This window comes from Genypterus blacodes, unplaced genomic scaffold (assembly GCF_046128005.1).
Source record: "Genypterus blacodes isolate CSIRO-AG114 ecotype Tasmania unplaced genomic scaffold, CSIRO-AGI_Gbla_v1 ptg000052l_1, whole genome shotgun sequence".
Lineage (NCBI taxonomy): Eukaryota > Metazoa > Chordata > Actinopteri > Ophidiiformes > Ophidiidae > Genypterus > Genypterus blacodes.
This window is the reverse complement of record NW_027466864.1, coordinates 3,145,642-3,156,065: the sequence shown is the minus strand read 5'-3', so window position 1 is coordinate 3,156,065 and position 10,424 is coordinate 3,145,642.

Here is a 10,424-nt window from a genome sequence, read left to right as displayed (position 1 = left end):
GCAAAACATATATGCAATGGTTCACATTTCACACACATTTCACATGTTGATGTGAATGTAGCACAAGTGACTTATTACATTAGATTCCTCATTCACCCGGATGATTCGCCCACATTATCATGTGACAGCGTTTGTCCTAGTGGCTTATGATTGACAGTTATGATCTATCAATAATTCAGATCAATAGACAGATAGATAGATAGATGGATAGATAGATAGATAGATAGATAGATAGATAGATAGATAGATAGATAGATAGATAGATAGATAGATAGATAGATAGATAGGGGGTTTTCTGTACTTACTGTAAACAAAAGGATCTGCAGGCCAAACAAAGGAGGAGAAGGAGAAATAAGAAGGTCAAAAACTGTTAGTGACTACCAGCAAGCAGACATATTTCATCTTGCATTTGCATTTGTATTTATTTTCACAAATGAGCATGAGACATAGGGACAAACTATAAGTCTCCCGAGGACACATTGGATCATCGTCACATATTGTTTTACAATATGACTTAACAAAACCAGTTCTACAACAAAACTGTCTTAGAAAGAGATGAGGGGAAGTTCTCGTCTTACTTGCTTCAGTTTCCACAAAGAGGGCAAAGAGCACTGAAACACAGACAGTGAGACATGTTCATTGGAAGGAGAGTCGTTTTTCTTAAAAGTAATCAGTGCAAGAAAGTCAATGCTTCAGTGAAACTTAAATGAATTATCTGTAATGGCCACCGATCATTTTGTCTGGAGTCCTGACATGAATCGTGTACCCTTCGCACAAAGGGAATCAAATCATATTCCTATTTTATACATGATTGGTTCTTGCATTTTATTTACCTGCGATAGCAGTTAGAGCAGTGAGGTGTCCCATCTTCAATACAACTAAGGAACACCGTGAGACAGACAAAGACAGAGAAGAAGAGACAGAGAAATGAGAAACGAGCAGAGAGTGAAAGAGGAGAAATGTTAAAGAATGATACCTTCCTTCAATATCTCCTCAAAACACACACACACACACACACACACACACACACACACACACACACACACACACACACTTTGCCCTCTCCCCAGGAAGAACGTCCTTGTGGTGTGCAAGGTCAGTGTCTTGTCAGCAGGGATGCATTCTGGGTGTTTGGAGAGTAAACAGCAGATCATTTTTGTGTGCGTGCGAGTGTGTGTGTGTGTGTGTGAGGGCAGGGGGGTGAAAGCCAGCAGGCCTCAGGACAGCTTGCCTTCAACCTTGAGAAAATCTCATCCTATCAGGCAAGAAAGTGTCACGTGTAGGAGCAAAGACATGTTCTCAACCCACGCATGTCTTTCTCACTCATCATGCAGCTTCAAACATAAGGGATACACACTAAAACTCAAATACTGCATGAAAAGATCAATCACTTCCACAAACAACCTGTAGAACATTTAGCCAACTTGCCAACTACCTAAACATAACCTTTATCTGACCTTGGACTGCACTGGGATTGAAGCATTGTGTTCCTTGTCTTGGTTATTCAACCCAACAAAGTCCGGAATTATCCAATAGAAGATGAAGTTCCCACTCTATTTATTTTTAAAAACATATCCCATGCACTGCATATTAAGAAAAAGACATTGTATTTAGTCCTCTACATAGTCAAAAGAAGGTCACTGCTCTCAGTTTGCATGTCATTGCTCAAGGTCAAGCAGGTGAAGCGGTCATTTAACCTACAAATGCCTTCAATCACCCCCTATAGTGGAACAACAACAGCTTTAACAGCCAACGTTTGAGCTGTTATAACTTTTGTTAAATGTGATTTATGAAGTAATTGACTCCATTCAGTATGGACGTCATTAACCCTGATTGTGTTCAGGGTCAAATCGGTGCAGGCAGGCTCATGTCCTTGAAAGCAACTCAACATAGTCACTTTATCTTTATCACTGTCTGTTTAGACTTCAAGACGATACGGATCATTTGGAAAAGCATTCTTGTCTAAGGATGATAATAAACAGAAAGAAGCCTGATAAAACATTACAGATTCATTTCTCATTTTTGTCACCAGGCCCATATTAGATGCTGCAATTGTTTTTTGTCACCAGGTAGCCTGCTAAGTAATTTGAATTTAATTTAAAAGCTCATCACTCTAAATACATCACATGACCTTTGCCTGATGCTGAAACTTAACAATCTGAGACATTCTGTCCTCACATGAAAATGTTCTACACAAGCAGTAAGTACAAGAGAATCAAAATCTTGATTTCCACCCTCCCTTGTTCCATCCTACTGGTACTCACCTGTGATGTCAATTCAGGTGCAGAGAAGTGTGTGTGACATACAAATGGAGTGTGCCTTTTATGTTGTACCTGTATATCTAATGCCTGCTCCTCCTCTTTGTTTAGGATGTACACTTTGTGTGTGCGTGTTTGTGTGTGTGTGTGTGTGTGTGTGTGTGTGTGTGTGTGTGTGTGTGTGTGTGTGTGTGTGTGTGTGTGTGTGTGTGTGTGTGTGTTTGGTGGCTGGATGGCACATGTTTATGTATAACACATGCATGGGGTTCTATGTTATTCCATAAACAGCGATGGGTGTGCACAAGTGAGAACCTAAGTGAGAAACCTGTAACTCACTCAGGCAGGTAGAAACACTCACTCATCCTTTACTGATATGATATTTGTGTTGTTCCTCGCCCTGCTTGATACGACGATAGTGTCATCTTTCCATCCTATAACAAGTGTCAGATCAGTCATGGAAGAGAGAGAGAGAGAGAGAGAGAGAGAGAGAGAGAGAGAGAGAGAGAGAGAGAGAGAGAGGGAGAGAGAGAGAGAGACACCAGGACTCCCATTTTATTTAGCAAATAGATAAGTAAATCCATGATCACTGCATTGTAAGATCCTTCAGCCTATCACATGTCTGCATTGTATATTTCTGGCTTGTCTCCTCAGTCATTAGAATCTGCTGTTCAACATGTGAAAAACCCTAATGTAGCCTTTAGGAATGTTGACGTTCTCACAATGGAGGATTGTCTCCCAAAAGAAGGAATGTGTGATGACTGTTGAATATAATACTGCACTTCTGAGTAAAGGTTGAGACAATCTGACTGTAGGAGCTGAGCAGAGGTGTGGGCTTTCATTAGAGTGATGCACCAACACTACCATTAGTGCTATAAGTACACCCAGATCACATCATATGGCTCCTTCATCCTTTCACCTCCTCTCCAAAATTAGAAAGGTGTTCAGTTAGAACATGTCTCACTGTGTGGGCGACACTTTTGCGAACATAAGCGTGCAATGCATGTGTGCTGAAACATGTGGATGGATATGTGTTGAACTGTGGCTATTTATACTTTTTCCTGTCACACACTGTCACAGCTGAGGCATGTATCAGCCTCTTCACAAACGATAAAGCTGCGAGAACAGAGAAGATAAAGAACGACAGAGGCAGACAGAAAGAGACGTCATTGATGGGGTGTGTGTGTGCGCATGTGTGTGTGAGTGTGTGTGTATGTAAATGATAATACAATAATGTGAGAAGAGAAGCAGTCAACTGGAGAGAGACTGTGTACTCTATATAAGATATTAATATACAATTAACAGTTTAATTGCATTAACTTTAACACATTTTAGCAAGTTTATTAAAATTCAAAACAAATTTATTCAAAACTGACTGAATGAATTGAATACATGACTTGAATCCATCTGAAATTAAAGGTGTAAACGCTGGTTGAATACTTTCCACAGCAACTGTATAACTGCATAAAGCACCAGCTGTCTGCAACATGTTACAGTATGTGAAGTAAAATGAGGATCACTGTGTCCCATGTCAATGATGTAACACACAGTTGATGTAAATTACAGTAATTTCCCTCGGGATAATAAAATTTCATCTTATCTTATCTTATCTTATCTTATCACACACATAGTGACAGGAACTGGAGGCCAGATATTGAAAATAAGTTATTGTTTCTACAGGTGGACAGTAAACAAGACAACGATAATGCTAATATAACTGCCACTGAAACCTGAGGCCTTTCCCCCACAATATATGATGTCATGACTGTGACAGATTAGTTCCATGGGATGTATATATCTTTATATACTGTATATTAAATCAAGAACCCTTTCATTTAATTTGCCTGTGAATTGAATATAATATGATACTTGTCACATAAGGAGCCAGTAACAGCTGAGGTCTAGACGCTTGATTCATGAACAGACCTTTAAAGTGTTAATCATCCATTGATCCTCTATGACTGGGTATCCTGTTGGGGGTCATGGGGAAGCTGGAGCTTATCCCAGTGGTCAGTGGGGGAGAGGCATGACAGGACTTCAGCTGATGTTTACAGACAAGCACATTCATGCTTACCTTCTTACCTGCTAATGCTCCAATAAGATTCAAACTCAGGACTTTCTTCAGCAAACTGGTAAATCACTGTGCTTCTTTCTAGATTAGTTATAAAGTATTGATTGTATTCAAATTTCTGACATCTGAAGTCCATAAACTATTTTAGTGTAATCTTGGGTTGCGATGATGTGAAGATGAAGGAAGGAAGGATCTCCGCTGACACTGTCTTTGCTTGTATTATGGGGTTTTATTATACAAAGTACAGCATCATAACAAGCACCATGGAACGCTTGTGAGAGACTCTGCAGCCGGAATGAGTCGCTCCCGAACTCTGACTTTCAGACGTATTTATACAGTTGATTGTCACTCAAGAAAAGACCCGTTTCAGTGGATATTGACAAACCACCTGGGACCCCTGTAAACAGTACATGACCATATTTGGTAATAGTTCACTTTTATAACGGCCATAAACTGTTATCTATATGCCAGCTGTTTAAGCCCAAGGCTTAAACTGCTGACCACCGGTGCAATTTACATTCCATGTCCAGTTTAACCTAGCTTGAGGTCCACTTTTCCTTTGTCTATTGTCAGCTGTAAGGCCTTCCCTAGTAGAATGAATATATGTTCTTATTGAGATACTAGATATACAAGCAAAATATACCACACTATAAAGATATTTACAGCTGAACAGATCGATGCCTTCAATCCTGATATGAGATCTGTTGTGTAAATGTTTTGCCTCATTGGACCTCCAGGGATATTAAGATGGAGGTTAGGCTTTGGTGCACTTTCATTGATAATTGTGAAACCCTTTGTCTGCCCCGTCACTCACTATGTTTACTTTGTTTACTCTTTAACCTACATTGTAATAGTTTAACCTCCATATTACCAGGTATTGATTGGTGCAGCAAGCTGAAATGGTTCTGTATCAAGGAGGTCATCTTGAGAACACGCAGGTTATCAGTGGACACACACAAACACACACACACACACACATCTTAAATGACGGCGGGTCATCCTTAAATCCAGCCTATCAGCAAAAGACGTTGTAACATCTTGGTCCCTCTGTTGCAATAACTGGCTTTTCCAGCTTTGACAGTGTTGTAAGTTTGAGGCAAGCTTGTGCCGAATCCACAAAGGAACTGTTGACAATGTTACAGCTTAAGTTTGAATTAGGGAGAATGCTGTAAATACACTGTCTTCAAGTCAGCCCTTTAATTCAGTGGTAGAGAATTTGAACCACAGTATGATGGGAACTTACCACAGAGTGAACTGAGCCATAACAGCTGAGTCAACACATTGCTCCACGCTCTGTTATATCATCTAAAACAAGAGAGAGTATTCTCTCCTGCTGCCCATTCTGTGTGTGTGTGTGTGTGTGTGTACACGCGTGTGTGTTTCCATGCTGTCTATCAGGTGTCACAACACAGCACGATTGTCACGCATGCCCTTGTATAATACACAGTATACTTTAATAATTATGTGAATGTATTGTGTGAAGGAAACACAACATAAGAACGACAGAAATCTGATCTCTCCAACAACCAAAGTAAAAATATGCTTAACGTTGAGCAAACATGAGTGTCCATTAGCCAACTTCATTTAATTTGATCAGAGTAAACATAATACAAAATGTATACAGGTATATTTACTGTCAAAAGACAATGAGAACAGACACGTAAATCATATTGCACCTAGATTTAAATAAATGAGTAATAAGTCATTTAAATATTTTTTTAAGTTGATAGGTCATAACAGTATAAATATAGGGATAACCACAGATGATTGCTCAACTAAGCAAGACAGTACTTTACATGCAAAGAGAATGTTTATCTAACCACCAACAGCTTTAGTAGTTCAATAGACAAGAAGGGCAATTTGCTTTATAAGAGCTTTTGGCTTATATATATATATATGACATTTTAACTTGATTTTAATGCAAGAATCCAAATAAATAACTACAAAATTATTTTGATACGATTTTAACTATTAACTATTCAGTAATATTGTAAGTTAAAATGTTGTCTATGTACAGAAATGTGTCTTGTGTTTTACTCTATGACGTTGACGGTTGACTGGCGTTTATCATAGAGTAAGTGCTTCCCTCCAGTGGACAAACTGGGAAACTGTACGCTTTCCAGAAGCGCTCAGGAAACCTTATAGGTACATTTCCTCACTTACTTTGTAATTGTGCTGTCATATGTATTTGTAGCTGTATGTTAACAGGAAACAGGAGACAGGTTAAAATCAAGTCTTTCTCAGTTTCATGTCTTGTTTGACAACTACACTGTCATTGTGTCCATGTCCCTATCATCATCATCATCATCGTCATCATCTCCTTTTCCCCCTATAGCCAGAAAAATATCAGACAATTAGTCACAAACAAAGAATAGCGTCTAGTAAGTAATTGATGGAAATTAAATCAGTTTGATTAAAGGTATTTGAAGTGATTACTTACTCAAGCAGGTCTGAAGAGTCTCAGATCTCCGGATCGCGCTGTAGGCGAAACCAAACAGCAACAGGACGCCTAAGAAGCCCCCGATGGTACAGCCAATGATAATGAAGAAGGCATTGTCGTTCTCTGGGCGTGGAGGACACAGAGTTCAGATTAATGGGACTATATGAACAGAGAATTAACAACTATCACACTATGAAAAAAGGCCACGGATGCAGTTTCCCTCATCTACCAATAGGGGCTGAGTTTGGAAAGACATGCAGAAGTTCACCAATCATCCTCACTGTAACTAGGTATTCTTGTGTGTGTTACAAATTTGTACAAAAACATCAAGACATAATTTTACTTTCCAGTACAAGGGGATCATTCTACTAAACCAGGTAACATCTGTGTCATCACAGTGGAAAAGAGAGATACAGGAGCTTTTTACCAAGAACATGGAGGAAGGCAGAAGGTGGATCCAAGGCATGTGACATCTGACATTTGGCTTCTGTGCCATTGTCAGACATGGAGGTTTTCTGGATGGTCAAGATAGCCATTAACCTGTTGGCTGTTGTATGTTTACATTCTCCATAGTAACCCTGAGGTGGAAGAGAGAAAGGAGAGAGAGAGAGAGAGAGAGGAGAGGAAACGGAGAGAAATGGTTGATAAGAGGATGAAACAAAGCAGAAGACAATCTTGTTCTATTCCGCTTCATTTTATGTTGTTCATTCTTCATCAAATGTAAGAAGAGGCCTGTGTGGTTCTAATGTAACACAAACTAAGCAAGGTAGCAAACTTTATTTAGTATTTGTGTTGTTTGGGTTCTTGTATGTAATACACACACACACACACACACACACACACACACACACACACACACACAAACACACACACTATTCACTCTTCATGATGGACAGTTTTCGGGACTATGAGCTCACCTATGCATGATGAGTCAAAAATGTTGTACAATGTTAGTTAGAAACCCATTTATCTTGGAACGACAAGAGTTATTAATTATGAGCATAATTGTGATAATTGTTGATGAGAATGAAAGAAAGTGAGACAGGAATGAAATGGAGGAAATAGAGTAAATAAAGAGGCAGAGTGAGCGAGAGATGGCTGACTCAGGAGGTCAAAGGTCACCGCCTCACCGGGAAACTATCTACTACTTTTTCTCCTTTGCAGAAGAGACTGAAGGCTTTACTCCCGGAGAGGGTGAGGTTGATGTCTTTGGAATCTGATACTTCACAGCTAAACACAGCAGGCTCCCCCTCAACCACAGTGACGGCAACCGGGGGACGGGTAAATTCGGAAGTTGGTGTACTGTTGGAGTTGTTTACAGCTGTGTGTGTATGAGAAAAAGAGTAAGGGACAAGGCTTTATAGAGACAAATGAATATGAGGACATGATACATTTGAATATGTTAATGAGTCGTAACACATTTAGATCCAGAGCCCAAATATCAACATATGAAGTCAAAGTGAAGTCGCACATATCGGAAACTTGAAAAGTCTAAGACCACTTCCATATGTTTCTATTTTGCATTATTTTCTAATTTTATTCAAATTGGGTGGACATTTGATGCCTTTTCATTTACATTGACATTTACATTTACATTTGACTGCTTTAGCTTATTGGAGTCTAGTCTAGAGTCGCTATTCTCCCTCTCACAGTGATAAATGTGTTGGTCGTCTCTGTCCAGTCGTTCATACAAGGAAGTAAAAAAGGATGGTTACATAGTGTATCAGAGTACACAGGAGTAAGTAAAAGTGCACCCTCCCATGTCTGAGAGAGGTCACAGACACAGGAAATGATGATTGGATCAACCAAAATGAGTGTGTGTTATTGGTCAGATCATCAGTTTCCTCACTTTTCTTCATTTGTTAATTGTCTCATTTGAATGATGTCATATGTCACAGTCTCCTACCTGAGGCATGTGTGGTGAGTTGGAGCAGAGCCAGAAGCAGCATACAAACAGGAGGAATCTTCGTCGTCTTCATCGCCTCTCCTTTCAACCTCTTCTCCATCCTGCCTTCGCTCTTATTCCTCTTCTCCTTTTCTGTCTCTCTTATTCCATAAAGTTTCATTGTAATCTAAAAAAAAGAGTTAAAACATTTGAAGTGTTTCCCTTATATGTGATGTGGTAGAGACATATTGGTTGTATTTGTGATTTGCTATTTAGATGAAGATTTGAAGGATGTCAGTGGGAATTTTAGTTTAGCAATAAAAGATTTTTATTTATTTTTACACTGTCACCAACCAGTGAATATCGATCAAATGTGTTGATGCTTCAGAGCAAAACCTGACAAAACCTTAGATACTAAAAAAATCACTGCTTTTATCTTTTTCCATGTGTCAAATGAATAATTGATGTTGGTCTGATTAGTTTGTCATCCATATACAAAACACTCGTATTGATAAATTACTTGTGGTAATACTTAAGCAAACAATTACAGGTTTAAGGCTTCCATCCTATTTGTAAACCACACTGGAAGTTGATTCCTGATTCAACAAGGTGATCATTTAGGTAATTCAGGCCTCCTGTATTGATTATTAGTGTACTGTAATAATCAGCAGTAGGAGGATATTACTTGACATGTCAGATTATTGAGATTACAGCATAATAAGAAAGTTTGTTTCACATTTTATCGCATTGTCATTTATCTTACTGATGTCACAAAGCTATTTCCCCATTCAACATGTTTTTTTTTAGCAATATCAGACATTGTCATTCCTGGATTATTCAGTTCTGATCATTAGACTCAGTTGCTTTGTAATTGGAGTCCTATAAAACCTTTCAACAATGAATCTTTCATCCTCAGATCTGACAGTCGCTTTGTAAATAGATGAAGTATCGAAGTAAAACATGAAGAATAAACTCAAAGACATGCATAACTGGGAAGAGCATTACCGCAAAGTGAAGATGAATTCTCCAGCAGGTCTTCAGGCAGCTTTTGTAAGGGTATTTTGAAATTGGCTTCTAAGAAGCTTCAATCAATCTAACAATGATCTGCTGTCATAACTATGAAAAACACAGCTAACAAACTGAGATATTGCTGACTCTCTGCTGTGTGTTTCCTGTTTCTTAGCCTGGGCTCTGTGACTGTCTAACCTTTCTCTCCAGTCAAGTAGGAAGATTGAGAAACCAAAGCACGCAAAGGAAAAGAGACACCCTGGTGATTTACATGAGAGCTTTCTGAGCAGACGACTGGGAGAGACGTCTGCCAGCCATGGAAGATGTACTCCATTTCCATCACTTACTCTCTGTCCCTGTCACACACACACACACACACACACACACACACACACACACACACACACACACACACACACACACACACACACACACACACACACACACACACACACACATCCAATCTCCTTGAAAGAAATTTAAATACTTGAATAACAAAATTTGACTCACAAATGAGTGAAAGGACTTTCCTTGTTTTCAGTGGGCAAATCTATGTTGACATGCCAACAAAACATTACATCACATTTCCTTTGCTGCTGTTGTTCTAAGATGTTAATTGTTTGAAATGCTCTCAGTTGATTTCTTTAAGGCAGCAGATTGAATAAAACTGCCTGCTAAGGAGGCTATACTTAGAAATTGAGATTCCAAAATGTGTTAAATATCACATGAAGCCAAAACCACAAACTCACAGGTGTTGGCTGTTGT